Raw genomic sequence first — 18,779 nt, forward strand, 5'->3', positions numbered from 1 at the left:
TTCACAAAACAAATGTTAGCAAATCTTAAAAGATTAAAATCATGCCAAATATCTTATCTTACCAAAAGGTATGAAACTAGGAATCAATAGCAGAAGAAAAATTGGAAACTTTACAAATATGTAGAAAATAAACAATACATTCCAAATAATTGGTTAAAGAAGAAATCAAAAGGTAATTTAAAAAATACCTTGAAACAAACAAAAGGGAAATATAATATAGCAAAATTTCTGTGATGCAGCAAAAGCAATTCTAAAAGGGAATTTAAAAAAATGTTTTATTATTTATTTGAGAGAGAGCAAGAGCAGGAGAGAAAGAGGGCATGAGTGGGAGGAGGGGCAGAAGGAGAGGGACAGGCAGACTTCCTGCTGAGCAGGGAACCCAATGAGGGGCTGGATTCCAGACTGGGATCATGACCTGAGCTAAAGGCAGACTCTTTACCAACTGAGCTACCCAGGTATACCTAAAAGGGAATTTTACAACAATAAATACCACATAGGAAAAAAGAAAGATACATATTTTTTAAACCTTAATTTTATACCTCAAGGAAAAAGAACAAACTAAACCCAAAGTTAGCAGAAGGAAGAAGATAACAAAGATTAGAACAGAAGTAAATAGAGAGTGGGAAAAAAGTAGAAAAGATCAACAAAACTAAGCATAGATTTTTTAAAAGATTAGATTTGTTAATTGCAAAATTAACAACTTTAAACAGATTTTCTAAGAAAACAAAAGGATTTTAAATAAAATTATAAGTAAAAGAGTCATTACCATAGAAATACAAAGGATCATAAGAGACTACTATAAACATAAGAGAACTGCTATGAATTATGAATTATAAACCAACAAAGTGGACAGTCTAGATGAAAAGAATTAATTCTAGAAACATACAACTTCATGAGACTGAATCATTAAGAAATAGAAAATTTGAACAGGCCAATAATTACTAATTGAAAGAGATTGAATTAATAACTTCACAACTCAGAAAAGCTTAGGACCAGATGCCTTCATGAGTGAATTTTACTAAACATTTAAAGAATAATTAATGACAGGGGTATTGGGTGGCTCAGTTGGTTAAGCATCTGACTCCTGATCACAGCTCAGGTCTTGATTTCAGGATCATGAGTTCAAGTACTGCTTTGGGCTCCATGCACCCCACTCCCACCAAAAAAACGGAAGGAAGGAAGGAAGGAAGGAAGGAAGGAAGGAAGGAAGGAAGGAAGGAAAGAAGGAAGAAGAAAGAAAGAAAGAAAGAAAGAAAGAAAGAAAGAAAGAAAGAAGAAAGAAAGAAAGAAAGAAAGAAAGAAAGAAAGAAAGAAAGAAAGAAAGAAAAGAAAGAACAATCCTTCTCAAATTGTTCCAGAAAGTTGAAAAGGGAAAACTTCCACTCATTTTACGAGGCTAGAATTACCCTAATACAAAAACCAGGCAAGGACACTCAAGAAAAGAAAACCATAGGCCAATTTTCCTGATGAATACAGATGCAAAAATACTCAACAAAGCGCTAGCAAAATATATTCAACAGTACTTGATCATATAACACAATCAAGTGGGATTTATTCCTGGGATGCAAGAATATTTCAACATATGGAAATTGATGTGATATACCATGTTAATAAAATGAAATATAAAAATCACATGATCAATCTAAATATATGCCAAAAGGCATTTGACAAAATTCAACATCCTGATAAAAAAGAACTCTCAAAAAAAAAAAAAACCTCTCAACAGAGTAGGTTGAGTAGGGAAAATACCTCAACATAATAAAGGCCATATATGTCAAACCCACAGCTAATCCTACTTAATGGTGAAAAGCTGAAATCTCTAAGATCAGGAACAAGACAGGGGTGCCCACTATTAATATCCTATTCAACATAGTACTGGAAGTCCTAATCATAGCAATTAGGTAAGAAAAGGAAATCAAAGAAGATGCTGAGAGCATAGAGGATTTTGCTGATTGAGTTCCAGAAGATATATTAAGAGGTTTAGGGGCTTTGGAGACAAGTACAAGTATATGCGCTGCTAAAGCAAGCACAAGAGACAGGAGGAAGAAGAGATAGAAGGGTTATGGGGTAAGAGCTTTATGAGGGTAAGAGTCCAGCTAATCTTGGAATACTTAAAAGTCATGCTTTCTATGGTAGCTAATGTGGAAAGGACTATAGCACATGACAGAAAATCCCAGAAGACTCTGAAGCAGGGAGCAGTAGTGAAGCTTTCAGCTGGGGATGAAGGTCTTGCTAGAGCATCAAGAGCTCTGTAGCCCTGTAATCACTCTTGCCAATGGTATTACTAGAGCTAGGAAGGGGCCACTCAGGACTTCTGTATACTTCTCCTATCTCTTGCTCCAAAAGATGTTATAGACTTTTGTTCAATATAAAATAAATCACATTAAGTCATTTTGCAAATCTAGAGCATTATGTGTAAAATAACCAAGCTTATTTACTTTTTGCTGGTATTAATGAATGGATTTGGCTCCTTAACAATCATAGATTTATATTCTGAAATGTGGAACCACCATAGTTCTATTAAAAGCAACATTAATAGAACCAATATGTTAGATTATGACTGACCCTAGCAAGACTCTAGCTGAATCTTTCATTCAGAAACAAGTGGTGTCTGGGATGCCTGGGTGGCTCAGCCAGTTAAGTGTCAGACTTCAGGTCAGGTCATAATCTCAGGATCCTAGGATCCATCCCTGCATCAGGCTCTGCTCAGCAGGGAGTCTGCTTGTCCCTCTCCCTCACCTTCTCCTCTCCCCTCATTTATGCTCTCTCTCAAATAAATAAAGTCTTCAAAAAATAAAAGAAATGATGGGTTTCTTTCAGAGAAGTGAAGACATGCATGCTTGGGCTACAGACTCCTGATCCCTTACCCTCTACATCCAATTTAAACAAAACCCCATTCTCATATTTTAGTGACAGGTTTGTATCAATCTCTCCATACATAAAATGAGGGAAATTGTATCAACCTATAAATGAAGCAGTAAAAGAACTACCGTATTTATTTCCTTTTAAATGGACTCAAATCTTGTTCTGGGCCGCTATATCCTTGGATTGGTGGATAATTCACTATTAGTTGCTGGTGGGGTAACTCCTTTCAGAGAGGAAAGCAGAAGCAATGTGATCTCCATGATAGCTGAAAACAAGAGAAGAGGCTTTCAACTCCAGATGCTTATATTTACCCTTCACATCCTCATGTCCAAAACCCAGTGGTCACTCATGGCCTGGAAGCTCCATTTGAGAGCTCTGTGTGGGTATGGAATTCTTTGTCTTGGCAGGAAGCATGAGCTCAGGGTTCTATCTTCCTGAGAATTAAACAAAATAAAAAATAAAAGCCCATTCTTCTAGGAAAAGACTGGTAGTTTTACAGCCATGGTAACTAGTAAACACCAGAATAGGTTTTAAACCTTTTTGATCAATGGCTACTGGATTCAATGACCACACACTTCTGAAGTCTCATGCTTTGGGAATCAGCCAATAGGTGGTTGACTCCCTCCAGTGAACCTGCTTCTGACACTAAGGTCAATCCACTCCTACCCCTGAAAACAACACAACCCACAAACACCAAAATCCCATGTGAGATCAGTGGGTTGAATTATTCAGTGAGATCTTACCTAACTAGTGGATCTCTCCCTTACAAAGTAAGCAGTAAATTCAGCTTTTTGGTTTTAGATAGTGAAAGGTGCTTTCTACCTTCAACTCCTTCTACATGCACCATATGCGAAGAATTGCTTTCTCCTGCTTCAAATCTGCAAGCTGCCTTTTTCAGTCTAGAAAAGCCTCTGTCTTTCCCCTATTACCTTCTAGCAAAATTCCCAAATCAAATGTCATAAAGAGGAAGGGATGGTATCAAATTGAGTAGAGTACACCCCACCTATACAAATCTAAATTAAAGCATTTCAAAGACATTGTGTGTCCCAAAGACATTTCTTGGTGGATAGGGTTGGCATTTCTGCTTTATATCCATTCTTTTCTTCCCTAACTGCTCCTCAAAGGCATATGACATAATGTCTTCAGTGAATTTGACTCCAACAAAGATATGAAGATCCTTTGATTTCAAGCAGCTTTTGATTTTAGCTTTGCTAAAAATCATAAAAGTAAAAAATAAATTAAAACCCCAGAATTATTCAGGGCCTGAACAGTTGCTTAACATGGTAGAAGTAACAAGTGTAGGAAGAACAAGCACAAATTAATATTTTAACATATCACATAATAATTGAATCTTATTAATTTGGACTTTATTAAATTCAGAATTAGTAATAATTTAGACACATGTCATAAAGAAGAAAATAGTTTAGGGAAAAAACATGTTATTTAGCAAATTGTATTTATATACAATTTATTATCTGATTACAAATGATTCTTATCTATTCATTAAGGTTTGTCTAAGTAAGCGCTATTAGAGTATTATGTTCTTAGTTCAGACGATATATATATATGCCATTTTTTGATGAATCCCCCAAATGAAAATGAAACAAAATTTACAACATATATATATGTTGATATATAATATCAAGTGATATTATATATCAGTGATATATATATATATATCACTTACAACTACCTAAGTTTCAATCCTCTTTGATATATAATATCAAATTATATATCTTTGATATATAATATCAAGTGATATTATATATATTATGTATCAGTGATATATATATATATATATATCACATACAACTACCTTAGTTTCAATCCTCTTTTCTGCCTAGTTGTGTTCCCCACAGTGGCTCTGAATAGTAACTCCAACTGAGGGAGTCTTGCTCCTGCCTAAGAATGCTGTCTCATGGAAAGGAATTAGGCACATATTACACTAACCATGATATGGAGTAATACCAATTAAAAACCGGATGAAGGATCCACAGATGATAAATGCAATATGAAGTTCAGGGAGAGTTATCCCTGAAAGCTGGACAAATCAGGGAGGTGGGACTGGAATTGCCATTTGTTGGGATGGTAAAGGCTGGAGAAGTGGAGGAAAGGTATGAGGCACTCTGGGGAAGCAAAAGGAAATCATCACAGGGCAGAAGAGAAAGTATTTGAAATGAGGGGTGTCTAGGTGGCAAAGTTAAGTGTCCAACTCTTGATTTTGGCTCAGGTCATGATCTCAGGGTCATGAGATCAAGCCCCATGTTGGCTCCACACTCAACAAGGAGTCTGCTTAGCCCTATCTATCCCTCTCCTTCTGCCACTCCTCCACCCTGCAGGTGCACCCATTTCTCTCTCTCAAATAAATAAATAAATCTTTTTTAAAAAGTCTATGAAATGAAACCATCAGCTAAAGGGCAGATTCTTCAATGGGTTGATACAATATTGCATTGCTGTTTTATTTTCATCCTTTTCTAAAGCCATCACCAACACATTTTCTACCCCCATTCTCAGGGCCATCATTACCACCATCACTATCACTGTGGTGAATACATACATACATGCCCAGAGACACCCACACACTTCAATTACTTTATCTTTTAATTCTTGCTTTGGAATAGAACCAAAATCATTTGAATCATTTGTGATGTTTTGTTTTCTTTTAAAGACTTAATGATGAGAACTGTTTAACTTGATCTCTGTTGTTGTGGTTCCCTGCTCAAATATTTTGAAACCCCACAAATATAGCATCTTCCACATATGCACACTCCAGATTCAAAATTTCTCAGTCCGCAAGGAAAATACAGGCCACTATATTATGTCAGAATAATTGTCCTAGCATCTTACCACCATGGTGTTCTTTTTGTCATTTCTGTGGCACAAAATATACAATCTTTACATTCATTGCTTTATTTATCAATTCAGCAAATATTTATTTAGACCCTACTATATGCCAGACACAGGTCCTGCAATAAAAAGTAAAACATAACAGAATCCCTGCTTTGTAACGTGTTTGGTGTTGGAGAAGAGGTAGACTTTGTGTTGGTTAACTGTCATTATCTCTTGCCACATAATAAATTACTTCCAAACTCAGTGCTTTAAAGTTACCGTGATTATTTATTATCTCAGACAATTTATATGAGTCAGGATTTTAGAAATGGTTCAGTGTGTGGTTCCAATCTAGGTTTCTCAAGAGTCAAGATGTTAGCCAGATGAAGGCTCAGCTGGAGATGGAAGATATGCCTCCAAAATGGCTCAATCTCATAGCTATTGGCAGAAGGTTGCCTAAGTGATCTCATGACATAGTATCTGGCTTCCCCAAGAATGAGTGATCCAAGACAGCAGGGCAAAAATAGAAATGTCTTCCATGCTTTCACCTAAGAAGTCACGTGCAGTAATTTCCACATTATGCGAGGTTCCATAGGTCATCCTCAGTCAATATAGGAAAGCACTACACAAGGCACAAATACACAGAGGTGGGAATCAAGAGCACGGGACATGTTGGAGACTGGCTACCAGACATTAATAAAAGGATAACTCAAATAAATGCAAAATTACAACTACATGAAAAAGGTCCTTACAGTCTATGTCAAAGATATATTTTAGTCTTTGTTCTAAGATTATTGAGACTCCATTAAAACATTTTAAGTAGGGGTACTAAGCTTATATTTTGAAAAGATCACTCCATGAGTTCTTCTTTGGGCAGTACAGCAAACTGGGCATTCCATTGTCATGAAATGGTGAGGTAAATTATAACATATATTTTTAATGCATTTCTGGGCTCATATAGAAGTACGAAAGATACCTAAGGACCAGAAAAAATAAAAAGAGTAAGTTAAAATTACAGAAGTAGGCAAAGATGGACAAAGGCTAGTGCTTCTGGGAGAAAAAGCCAATTTCAGGAACCTGGAATTTAGAGGACTCATGGCTAGCTGATTCAGAGAACAGGAGAGAAGCCCTAGACCATGTCGGAAGTCCATTACAGGGCCCTTGAGGAAAAGTCTGTGTACTTGCAGAAGAAGCCAATATAGGAAGGAGTTTTTTCTGCTCCTCTTTTATGTGGAAAAAAATTATGAAAATAATAACAGACTTGCTGAGAAATGGTTACTGTAGGCTTACTCCAGTGTGTGTCTGGAATTCAGGTTTATACTATCACTGCCTCTGTAATCCCCAGACCTAGAAGTTAAAGTGGTTCCATGCTGATGGTTCCATGTGATACTCAGCCAAAGCAAATGCAAATTCTTTCTGAATTTTGCACAAGAATAGAAATACTGGAGCACTTGAGTGGCTCAGTGGTTGAGTAGCTGCCTTTGGCTCAGGACATGATCCCAGGGTCCTGGGATCAAATCCCACATCAGGGTCCCTGCAGGGAGCCTGTTTCTCCCTCTGCCTATGTCTCTGCCATTCTCTCTCTCTCTGTGTCTCTCATGAATAAATAAAATCTGTAAAAAAAGGAACAGAAATATTAATTGTAGACTTTATTATGTTGAGCATACATATTATATTTTTAAGAGTAGTCACTTAAAAGATAGAAAGTACATAATTTCTTAAGTAGTAGAAGGGAATAAATGGAATTTTAAAAAATGATTATACCACAGGAAGAATACAATACTATCTTTATAACATATGCAGAATGAATTACATTTCTTAGGTTAATGCTGGTTGTCTTTGAATCCATACAATTTAGTGGTTAAGAAGATGGACTCTGGAAGATAGCCTCAGTTCAAATCCTACCCCCAATACTTACAAGCTATGTGATCTCAAACAAGCCATATATTTTCCTTGTTCCTCAGCTTTCTCATCTGTAAACTAGAGGTTATAACAGTATATCTTATAGAGGATTCAATGCGTTAATAAATGTGAAGTTCTTTTTTTAAAAAGATTTATTTACTTATTTTAAAGAGAATATGTGTGTGGATATGGGAATGGGAGAAGGAGCAGAAGTAGAGAATTTTTAAGCAGACTCCCCACTGAGTGTGGAGCCTGACCTCAGGCTCAGTCTCAGGACCCTGAGATCATGACCCGAGCTGAAACTATGAGTCAGGGGTTCACCTGACTGAGCCACCCAGGTGCCCCGAAATATAAAAGTCTTAAAACAAACAAACAAAAAAATCTAAGAAAAAAATTCTTAGAACATAGAGAGTATTTACAATGTTCCTAAGATTTATGTTTTAAAAAAAGAATATTTTTATTTGCTTGTTTACATAAAATATATCTGTGGAAGTTTCACAAATCCACTAATAAACCTATGAGGAATAGAGGTTAGACAGACTTACCACTGTAAACTTTTTATTCCTTTTGATTTTTGATCCATGTACATTTACTATCTATTTAATAGTTAATTTAGAAATATATATAGGTAATATATTTTAAATAAATTACAAATTTTAAAAGTTCACTTATGTATTAGAATAGGCTAACTGCTAAAATAAATAGACCCAGATTCCACAGAAATATATACATTGTTCGACTGTCCCTAGTTGCCATATCATTCCTTCTTGCTATTCTTCAACCTTACCTACATCTCTATAACCAGTCCTTTTATTAAACTCTCTTCAAATTACCCAATTTGAGTCTGTCATGTAAGTCTAAGAAAAATGAAAACCACCAATGTGATAAGTGATTGATGTGTCCTTTTTACCATTTCTTTGATGCAAGTCCCATGCTGACTGTCCATCTGCTGGGGTCTCTGGTGGTTAAAAGGAAACACACTAAACTTTTTGGCTTAGCTATGATTTGCAGGTTTTCCCAGCTATTTTCCCCTTAAAAAAAAACCCCATAACATTGAACAATCACTCAGAAAATTTTAAGATTAAGACTGAGGCATTTTTGAGAGAGAGAGAGAGAGAAAGTACATGAGTGGAGAGGAGCAGAGGGAGAGAGAGAATCTCTGACTCTAGGCTCCATCCCACAACTCTGAGATCATGACCTGAGCAAAAATCAAGAGTCAGACTTAACCTACTGAGCCACCCAGGCACCCCGGATATCAAGATGTTTTTAAATGTCCAACACTTTTCCAGGGTGATCAAGGCAAAGATAAGACATTTTGTGTATGTCTACATATGATACATACTTTGCCTTTGTGATACATTATACTGTTATAGATCCAAAATTAAATGCTGAAAGAAATATGTGTATGACTCTTCAAAAAAACTAAAGACAGTTGACACTTTGGAAGAGATAGAGAACAGTTTCAAGTTTAATTGGGAAAGACATATGTCTGTAGTAGCTAAACTCATGGTGTATTATTTAACTTCGTCTAAGGTTAAGTGCTTTAGTGAGGAAACAGAAATGCCATTGGCATATGTTAAGTATGAGCTGTCAGAACAATTCCATAGGCTAAGGATATAGGCTAAGATTTTTAAGGCTGTGATTATTGTTCATCTTGATACAACTGAACTAGGTAAGCAATTTAATAAACAAAAACATTGGGGCAAAATAGCACAAAATGTGTTAGGAGGAATAAACAGGTCAAATATTATGTAGGCATGTTAAGGGATTTGCATTTTATCAAACACAATGAGAAATCTTTGAAAGGTTTTAGGCAGGAAAGTGACATGAGTCCATTCACATTTTAAGTAGAACACTGTCCCTGCTTTGTGATAACTAAAGAAGAGATGGCTGCACAGAAACCACACTGGAGACTATTGCAGTGGCCGAGATAAGAGGGGTGGTGACTCAGACCACATTGGTGGCAGTGGAAATGGAGGGAAGTGGCCAGAGTCTAGCAGTAATTTGAAATAAAATTGCTTTGGTTTGGCAATAGATCTGATGTGAGATATGAAGGGAAGAGAAGCGTTAGAGCTGGTCTGTAAGTTTCTGGCTTGAGCTCCTGAGTGGATGACAGCTTTTAATGAGATGAGTGAGATAAGAAAAAAAGTTTTTCTGATCATAATCCTAATAGCTGGAAAAATAGATCTTAACTAGAGGATGTTTCTGTTTTCTTAAACCAAACAAAATCATCATCTTCAGTATAAAAGTTTTCACATGCTTGGAAGCCAATGTTAAGCAGCAGATGTGAACATGCAAGATCAAGACAGCTGAGTACAAGCTGAATGGCTTTCTATAAAAATGTGAAAAATTGACGGGAGACAGCTCTGTAACTGGGGGGAGACTGAGAGTTCCTCAGCCTTTGTGTGAAGAGTAGCCAAAGACTGCCTCATAATGCCCCTAGCTAGTGGAGTGTGAGCTACTCTAGTTGTGTCTTGGCAAGCTGAGGAGTAGTCAAGGAGGCCAGGAGGCAAGTTTATGTAGTCCAGGCCATACTATACTCTTGGTCAAATGGATCTTGAAAAGAGGGTTTCATCTTTTTTTTTTTTTAAGATTTTATTTATTTATTCATGAGAGACACACAGAGAGAGAGAGGCAGAGACACAGGGAGAGGGAGAAGCAGGCTCCATGCAGGGAGCCTGACCTGGGACTCGATCCCGGGTCTCCAGGATCGCACCCTGGGCTGAAGGCGGCGCTAAACCGCTGATCCACCCGGGCTGCCCAAGAGGTTTCATCTTAAGAAAGATATAAGAAAAATTTTCCATCCCCATTTGACTCTTGAATACCTTTTTTGAAATCATACCAATATTTAGCAGTACCAAGAAGGGAAATTCTTCTTAAATCAACTTAATGTCTGAATTATGTTGTAATTAAATCATTGTCTCTATCCTGGCCTCAAGCTATAAAACAGTCAGGAGTCATCACCTTTATGCAAATAATTTGAAATTAACACTCAAGGGATAGTGGGACCCAGAGGTCAGATGGCCCCATACTGGAGTCTCTGTTTTTGCTCTTTATCATGCTTGACCACCCCAAACTCAACACTAGTTGCATTTCCTAAAGAGAATTCACTCAGGGCACCTGTGTGGCTCAATAGTTGAGTGTCTGCCTTTGGCTCAAGTTGTGATCCCGGGATCCTGGAATCGAGTCCTACAACAGGTTCCCTGCATGGAGCCTGCTTCTCCCTCTGCCTGTGTCTCTGCAACTCTGTCTCTCATGAATAAATACATTTAAAAAAATAATTAAAAAGAGAATTCACTCATATTAAGAGCATTAGTGAGCAATGCAGTTTTTGTTGAAGACTTTTGCATGGGTGGTTTTCATACTGCTCTTCATCAGGATGGCCCTAGTCACACACCACCACAAATTCAAATTCAAAAAAGTAAACTAACAAAACATTCTCATTAGACATGTTATCCTAAGTCCCTTCTTCTCTCACCATCTCCTTTGAGAATTCTCCCTGGCGTTTCCCTTGAAGGATGCTCCATTTTTCTATGGCCCCCCAAAATCTCAATACCTCCCCCATTTTATTGGACTTTTCTCTCTAAAATATAAACTACAACCTACCACAGTTGTTAAATAACAAGTCCTCAAACAGTGGAAGATTTTACCCTTTTTCTCTCTCGCAATTTTATTTATCATTCAAGTTCTTAGGTTTTGCTTGGCTTAGCTAAATTCAGTATAGATGGCATCCTTCCAAGTTTGTGGCCACAGGTACTATTTTTTAAATACTGATGCCTCTAGTACCAGCACCAGGAAAACAGAAAGATTCCATTAAATGTATGTGGTGGACCTACCCGAGCTCCTTGGGGAGGCAGTTCCCAAGAGAGTAAGTTGAGCCCAAGCCACAGAGGACCACTACAACTCAGAGAAGAAATTGGGTATGCTCATTAATTGACGATCAAAGCCAGAGATTGGGGTGAATAGAAAGACAATAGAACCACAAATGAATGTGCAGGACTTCAGGTCTCAGACATGTCAGTCATCTGTCCTGGGTATCATTAGCATTTACCATAGAGTGGTTATAAACACGAAAGAGCTAAAATACCATCCAGCCTTTCTCCACTTGAGCCACAGAATACAAAAATATGTAGAGTGGCTATTTCCCTAAGTCTCCCAAGGATGGAACATAATTAGTACAATTCTAGATGCAAAGGATAGAAGTTAATTCATAGCATGCAAAGGATATGTTAGGTCAGTGGTTCACAACATTAGTGAGTATCAACCACTCCACAAGGGCTTGTTAAAACACCAATTTCTGGGGCCTCCCTCATAGTTTCTATCCAGCAGGTATAGGGAAGAGCCTGAAGAAAATGTGCATTTCTAACAAGCCCCCACACATCACCGTGTGCTACCAGTCTGAGACCACACTTGCAGAGCCACCACCCAAGACATTAGGGAATCATTCTCTTGGAGAATTCTGGTTGCTAAATGTCTAACTGGACTTGTGTGTAGTTTCTCTTCCATATATATCAGTGTTCTGACTCATGAGTTCAGTGTCATCCCTTCTCTACTGAAGGGTCTGATTGTGACATTTAGATGCCACTAAGAAATTTTAAACAGAACTTAGCAGTACGTAGACCTTGCCCTTGAAATTGACTTTTAATGCTTTCCTTCAAAGTTATTAAACTTCACATCATAATAGCAGAATAGATGCTTCATAACTGAAAGTGAAGTGGCTTTGAAATATAACCAAACTTTGCATATTACACCAGGCAGGTATACTAGTTATCTGATCAATTTTAATTAACCTCTAGTAATATACTTGGGACACATCAGATGCCACAGCACAAACATATACGATGCACCTACCACAATCCAGCAGGAAAAAGAGATGAGGAATATACTAATACTTCCATCACTAGAGTAGCATTTTAATGGCACTAACCAGAAAGGCTATATGAGTTTGTAAGGGCAAATACAAATCCAAAAAAAAATTTTTTAAGACTCTCCAGTAATTTGAAAAAAGAAAGAGGCCACCCACGTCTCTTTTCTTAGAGCATTTACTTTAGAATTTGTATTTGTAAATTCTTTTTCTGCCTCTTTAAGACATATGTAAATCTTTAAAAAGCAAATAAGCCTCTTGACAGTTTTACAACCCAGAAATGTTTTTCTCAAGGATTTGGGAGCCATCTCTTTAAACCGTAATCAAGGAAGATATCACCCCTATGTCCCAGTTTCCGTGGTAGGGTAGGATCCTAACTTTGGCAGGGCACCTGGATCCAAGTTGCAAAACTACCTTTAGTGGCAAAGATATGAAAAGTTATTTTTCCTTTGGGTAAAGGCAGTTAGCAAACACAGATAGCCACCCAATCACCAGATGAATTCAGGATGAACTGGGTGTGACAAATGGCACTGTCAAGGCTTCTTTCTTGAGAACTAGTTTTCTATCTTCAGAATATGTGTGCAGTGGGCTCTACCTGGGGGGATTTACAAAAAGGGGAGACTTTTTTCTGTCTTTGCAACTGGATAACAGATGACCTGTGATACCCATCACAATCTGGTCCAATAGTCAAACTGTTTTCTTTCTTGCCTACATTTTGTGGAGAAGAATTTCTGCATTGGCAGAAGTTTTTTTTTATTCTTAATTATATTTCCTGTAAAATTCAGGGTATGGAAATAACATTTCTGACGAGATAATTGACAGTTGGGGGAAGGTCTCCTAGGGGAGAGGCCTGGAAGGTGGGGTGAGATGTTGATCGGAGAGAAGAGGGACAGGGGCATTTCAGGCAGAGCACATGACCCAAGCAAGGGCTAAAGTGGCACAATGCAAAAATGTTCAAGGAAAGATGGAGAAATCAACTTAGCTAGAGTGAAGGACTGCTCGCTTGAGAAACAGACCCAGAAGAGCAGGCTCTGAGTAGAGCATCTGCTTCGTCTTAGAGCTTATAATCAAAGCATACGTGATTAACAGGACTTCCCCAAAGCAGCCAAGTATCAAGTAAAGATGACTCAATACAAACTTCATCAAAATCAAAGTAAACTATTTTTCAGTGGGAATGGCCCAATCTTGGAATTTCCTTTAGAAAGCTGAAGAATCTTTACGGTTATGAGTGTTTTATTCCCAATAATTTAGTCAACAAATTTTTACATAATATGCACTTTGTGCTAGGTACTGAGCTAAGCACTAAAGATATGTAAATAAATAAAAGTGAAATGATTTCTGCGTTCAGAGAGCTTATAGACTATTGGGTAGGTACCAATGTAATACTTAGATTTATTAACCTCTTTGCTGCTAGGCATTGTGCTAGGCATTTAGCCCAACTCCCAAAGCAAGCATTATTATACTCATGATACAGATGCAGAAAGAGCCTCAGAGAATTTAAACTGCTCAAGCTTATGTAGTCTGAAATGCAAGGTATGATTACAAACGCAATTCATATGGTGTCACTCATATGTGGAATATAAGAAATAGTGAAAGGAACCATAAGGGATGGAGGGAAAACTGAGTGGGGAAAATCAGAGAGGACAAGAAACCATGAGAGGCTCTTAATCATAGGAAGCAAACTGAGGGTTGCTGAAGGCGAGGGGGTGAAGGATGGGGTAACTAGGTCACAGACATTAAGGAGGGCATGTGATGTGATGAGCACTGGATGTTATACTATATGTTGGCAAATTGAATTTAAATAAAATAAAAATAAAACATGCCAAAAAAACCAACAACACAGTGTTTTTGAGTTCAGGCAGCCAAGCTCTTCATAGGGCAGCAAGTGCTAAAAGCACACATTTCTTCCTAAAGTGGCAGGCAACAAGTCAGTTCTTTATTAAGCATATCAGCTGTAAGATTTTTGTAGACACCCTTTATCAATTTGAGGAAGTTCCCTACTATTTCTAGTTCACTGAAAGTTTACCTCATTAAAGGATGTTGAATTTTGTCAAATGTTTCATCATCTATTAAAATGATCATATGATTTTTTAGTGTATTCTGCTAATATAATGATTTACATTGATTCATTGCAAATGTTAAATCAACCTTATATTCCTAGGATAAACTCTAATTAGTCATGACGTATCTTCCCTTCTTGTTGGATTTCATTTGCTTTTTATTTTTTACAGAAGTATAATTGATGGATGAGATTATATTAGTTTCAGGGGCACCATATAATGATTCAATATTTGTATATTTTACAAAATGATCACCACAATAAGCCACAACAAGTACACACATATTTGAAAAAAAAATTCTTGTGATGAGAACTTTTAAGATCTCCTCCCATAGCAACTTTCAAATATGCAAGACAATATTATTAACTACAGTCACCATGCTATAGATTATGTCTCTATGACTTATTTATTTTATTCCTGGAAGTTTGTACTTTTTGACCACCTTCACCCACTTGCTAATATTTTGTTAATGATTTTTATATCTATAATACCAAGGGATATTGATCTGTAGTTTTCTTTTCTTGCAATTTCTTTGAATGGATATTAAGGTAATGCTAGCATCTTAGAATAAGTTGTGCAGTGATCACTCCTATTTTCTAAACAAATCCATATAAGGTAAGTTTTTTCTTCGTGAAATATTTCATAGATTTCACCATTGAAACCATTGTGACCTAGAGTTGTCTCAGTGAGATAGATTTTGATAATAAATGTTATCTTTAATATATATAATAGGGTGATTCAGATTTTCTGTTTTTTCTTTTGTCATATTTGATAAGTTGTATTTTCCAAGAAACTTGTGCACTTTGTCTAAGCTTTTTTAATGTGTTGGCGAAAAAATGTTTATAGTTTTTTCTTATTATCCTTTTAATTTTTGAAGGATCTGTAGTTGATAATCCCTCCTGATCCCTGCTCGTGGTGATTTATGTTCTCTCCCTTTTTCCACCCATCTCATTAAAAGTTCGTCAATTTTGTCAGTGGATCTCTTCAAAGGACCAGTTTGTACACTTATTAATTTTCTCTATTGTCTGTTCTCTTTCAATGACTTATTCTCTTCTCTTTGTAATTTCCTTTCTTCTACTTACTTTCTTCTTACTCTGCTTTATTTCCCTAGTTTCTTAATATGGGATCTTAGTCCTTCATTTTAAATCTTTCTTCTTTTCTAATACAAGTGTCTAGATCTATAGATTCCTTCTAAAGATTGCTTTCTCTGCCTCTTATAAGCTTTGGCGTATTGTATTCATTGTCATTCAGTTCAAAATATTTTCTAATTTCCTTTGTGACTTTGTCTTTGGCCCATGAATCACTTAGAAATACGCTATTTCATGTGCTTGCTTTGGCAGCACATATACTAAAATTGGAACAACACAGAGATTAACCTGGTCCCTGTACAAAGATGACAGGCAAATTCATGAAGCAATTCATATTTTAAAAAAAGATCTGCTATTTCATTTTGGAGTATTCATGGTTTTACTTGATCTCTTTTTATTATTAATTTCAATTTAATTCTGTTGTGTTCAGACAATACTCTCTGTATGATTGAAGTCCTGCTAAATTTATTGAGACTTGTTTTGTAGCGTATGATCTGTCTTTGTGAATACACCACGTGCATTTGTAAGAATGCATATTCTGCAGTTGTCGGATGTAGTGCTCTATAAATATCAATTACATCAATGGGGTCAACAGTGTAGTTCAGATTTTCCATGGCTCTACTGAATATTTTTTGTCCAGTTATTTGATCAATTTCTGGAAAAGGAATTTTATAGTAAAATACCGTAATTGTGGAATTATCTATTTCTTCCTTTCATTCTGTCAATGTTTGCTACATTTATTTTGAGATTCTGTTGTTAAAGACATACATAATTTATAATTGTTGTGTCTTTCTGATGAACTGTGCCTTTTATTATTATGAAATATCCCTTTTGTTTCTCATAGTGTTCTTGTCTTGAAGTCTATTCTATGTAATATTTAAAATGATGATTTCATTCTTATGTTTGCCATTTGCATCGCATGTCTTTTTTCCATCCATTTACTTTTAATCTTTATGTGTCTTTTTATCCAAAGTGTGCCTCTGCAGGAAGAATATAGCGTCTTGCTTTTTATCTACTCTGTTTATATTTGTTTATAATTGGAGTTATTATACTATTAGCATTTAATATAATTATTAATTGGTTCAGATTGAGTCTATTATATTATCCATTTTTCTTAGTCTAATTTTTCTTCTTTTTTTATATTGTTCCCACTTTCTTGCCTTCTACTTGATTCTTTGATTATATTTAGCATTTCATTCTAATTTATCAATCCACTTTGGCTGATTTTCTTTTTCTTTTCTTTTTTTTAAATTTAAATTCAATTTGCCAACCTATAGTATAACACCCAGTGAATTTCTTTTTCTAAGCAGCTGCTCAAGGAATTACAAAAAACAGATCTAGCCTGGGCTCTGAGATTCTCCCCATACTATCTGGCCCACAGGGCCTACTTCTTTTGGTTCCTGGCCAGAAAGACAAGATTTCTAGCAGAGATTTAGCTGCCAGTGCAGCTGTAACCACCTTGCCTTTCCATGAACGGGAGCCTGCACCTAAAAGGAAGGTTTAAGAGAGGAACACACACCAAAAAAACAGTAAACACAAGTAGAATACTATGTGGCCACTGCACAGTTTTTCTCCAAACCTGAATTCTTTTGTTCACCTTTAGGCTTGCAAGGAGTTGTTTTTTGTTTTTCACAAACAGTTTCATTGTAACCAGTGAGAAGAACAGGCTTTAGGAGATTTATAGCACCAGAGCAGAACCAGAGCTCTTCCTTTACTCTTGGATTTATCCAATTAAATGGTATACATGATTGAGAAATTTTAAGAAAGAAAGAGTAACTACTACTTTTCGGAGTTCTTGCCTATCTCAGGATGTCTCTGACTTTTGAACAAACAAAACATTTGACAAAGTATAGAATTTTTAGGTCGTTTTATTTCCCCCTTAAAAGATGCTCACTATTACTCCATTGTCTTCTGTGATTAAATATCACAGGGGATCCCTGGGTGGTTCAGTGGTTTAGCGCCGCTTTTGGCCCAGTGCGTGATCCTGGAGCCCTGGGATGGAGTCCCACGTCGGGCTCCCTGCATGGAGACTGCTTCTCCCTCTGCCTGTGTCTCTCCCTTTCTCTGTGTCTCTCATGAATGAATAAATAAATAAAATCTAAAAAAATAATAATAGATAAATATCACGGGGGAATAATCTGAAGTCTGCTTAATGTTTTTGTTTTTACACTTAATGCTCCTTTCAACCTGGATACTTACAAATTTTTTTTCTTCCTCTTTTGATGTTAAAATTTTTGCTGGGATATTCCTACATGTTGAATATTTGTGAATTTTACCAAGAACAAAACACAGCCTTTTCAAATTTTGAATCTAAGGTTTAATTTAGCTCTGGATGATTATTCCTGTCAGCCAATGCCATGTCCTTGTTTTTCTCATTTAATTTATTGAACAAAATCTCTACTATCTCTTTCCCATCTATCATTTTCCTGATCAGTTTCTTCTCTTGAGTCTCCTCCTTGTATTCTCAAAGTGTTCTGCATTTGTTTTCTACAATATGACAGTGTTTTCAGCTTTTGACTGTCACCTCTATAAAAATACTCTATCATATTTCAGATTTTCATGCATCATTTCTTTATGTAAACCAGAACATTTTGCATTTCCACTTCACTTTAACATGTTCTTCAACCTTTGTGTTGTAGAGATTTTATTTTTCTCATCTTTTAGGAAGGAAATCATAACTGATTTCCAAACTGCTCTTTTTTAGGTCCCCTGAGTGGCTCAAACAGTTAAGGGTCTGACTCTTTTTTTTTTTTAAGATTTATTTATTTATTTGAGAGAGAGAGAGAGAGTGCATGCACACATGAGCACAAGTGGGGGTAGGGGCAGAGGCAGAGGCAGAGGGAGAGAGGAGAAGCAGACTGCAGACTGAGTGCAGAGCCCAGTACAGGGTTGGATCCCAGGACCCTGAAATCATGACCTGAGTTGAAATTAAGAGTCAGAAGCCTAATTGACTAAGCCACCCAGGCACCCTTAAATGTCCCATTCTTTTTTGTTTTTGTTTTTGTTTTTGTAAAGATTTTATTTGAGAAAAAGAGTAAGAGAGAGAGAAAGCACTAGAGGGAGGAGGGGCAGAGGGAGAGGTAGAAGCAGACTCTCCACTAAGCAAGGGGCCCAACATGGGGCTTGATCCTAGGACCCCAAAATCATGACCTGAGCCAAAGGCACCTACTT

At 36.6% G+C, this 18,779-nt stretch overlaps 1 long non-coding RNA gene and 1 other non-coding gene across 2 annotated transcripts in view; one reads left to right on the forward strand and one right to left on the reverse strand.

Annotated features, from left to right (window-relative positions):
- Positions 1-2,996: 2,996 nt before the first annotated feature.
- Positions 2,997-18,779, reverse strand: part of LOC140614460 (uncharacterized) — a 44,252-nt gene continuing 28,469 nt past the window's right edge. The window contains exon 3 of the long non-coding RNA XR_012015309.1: positions 2,997-3,130. This is a non-coding gene — a long non-coding RNA (uncharacterized lncRNA). The remainder of the gene's footprint in view (positions 3,131-18,779) is intronic.
- On the forward strand, positions 15,845-15,948 carry LOC140614558 (U6 spliceosomal RNA). Its single transcript, XR_012015395.1, has one exon. It is a non-coding gene; the product is annotated as a U6 spliceosomal RNA (small nuclear RNA).

Source organism: Canis lupus, chromosome 22 (genome assembly GCF_048164855.1).
Source record: "Canis lupus baileyi chromosome 22, mCanLup2.hap1, whole genome shotgun sequence".
Taxonomy (NCBI): Eukaryota; Metazoa; Chordata; class Mammalia; order Carnivora; family Canidae; genus Canis; species Canis lupus.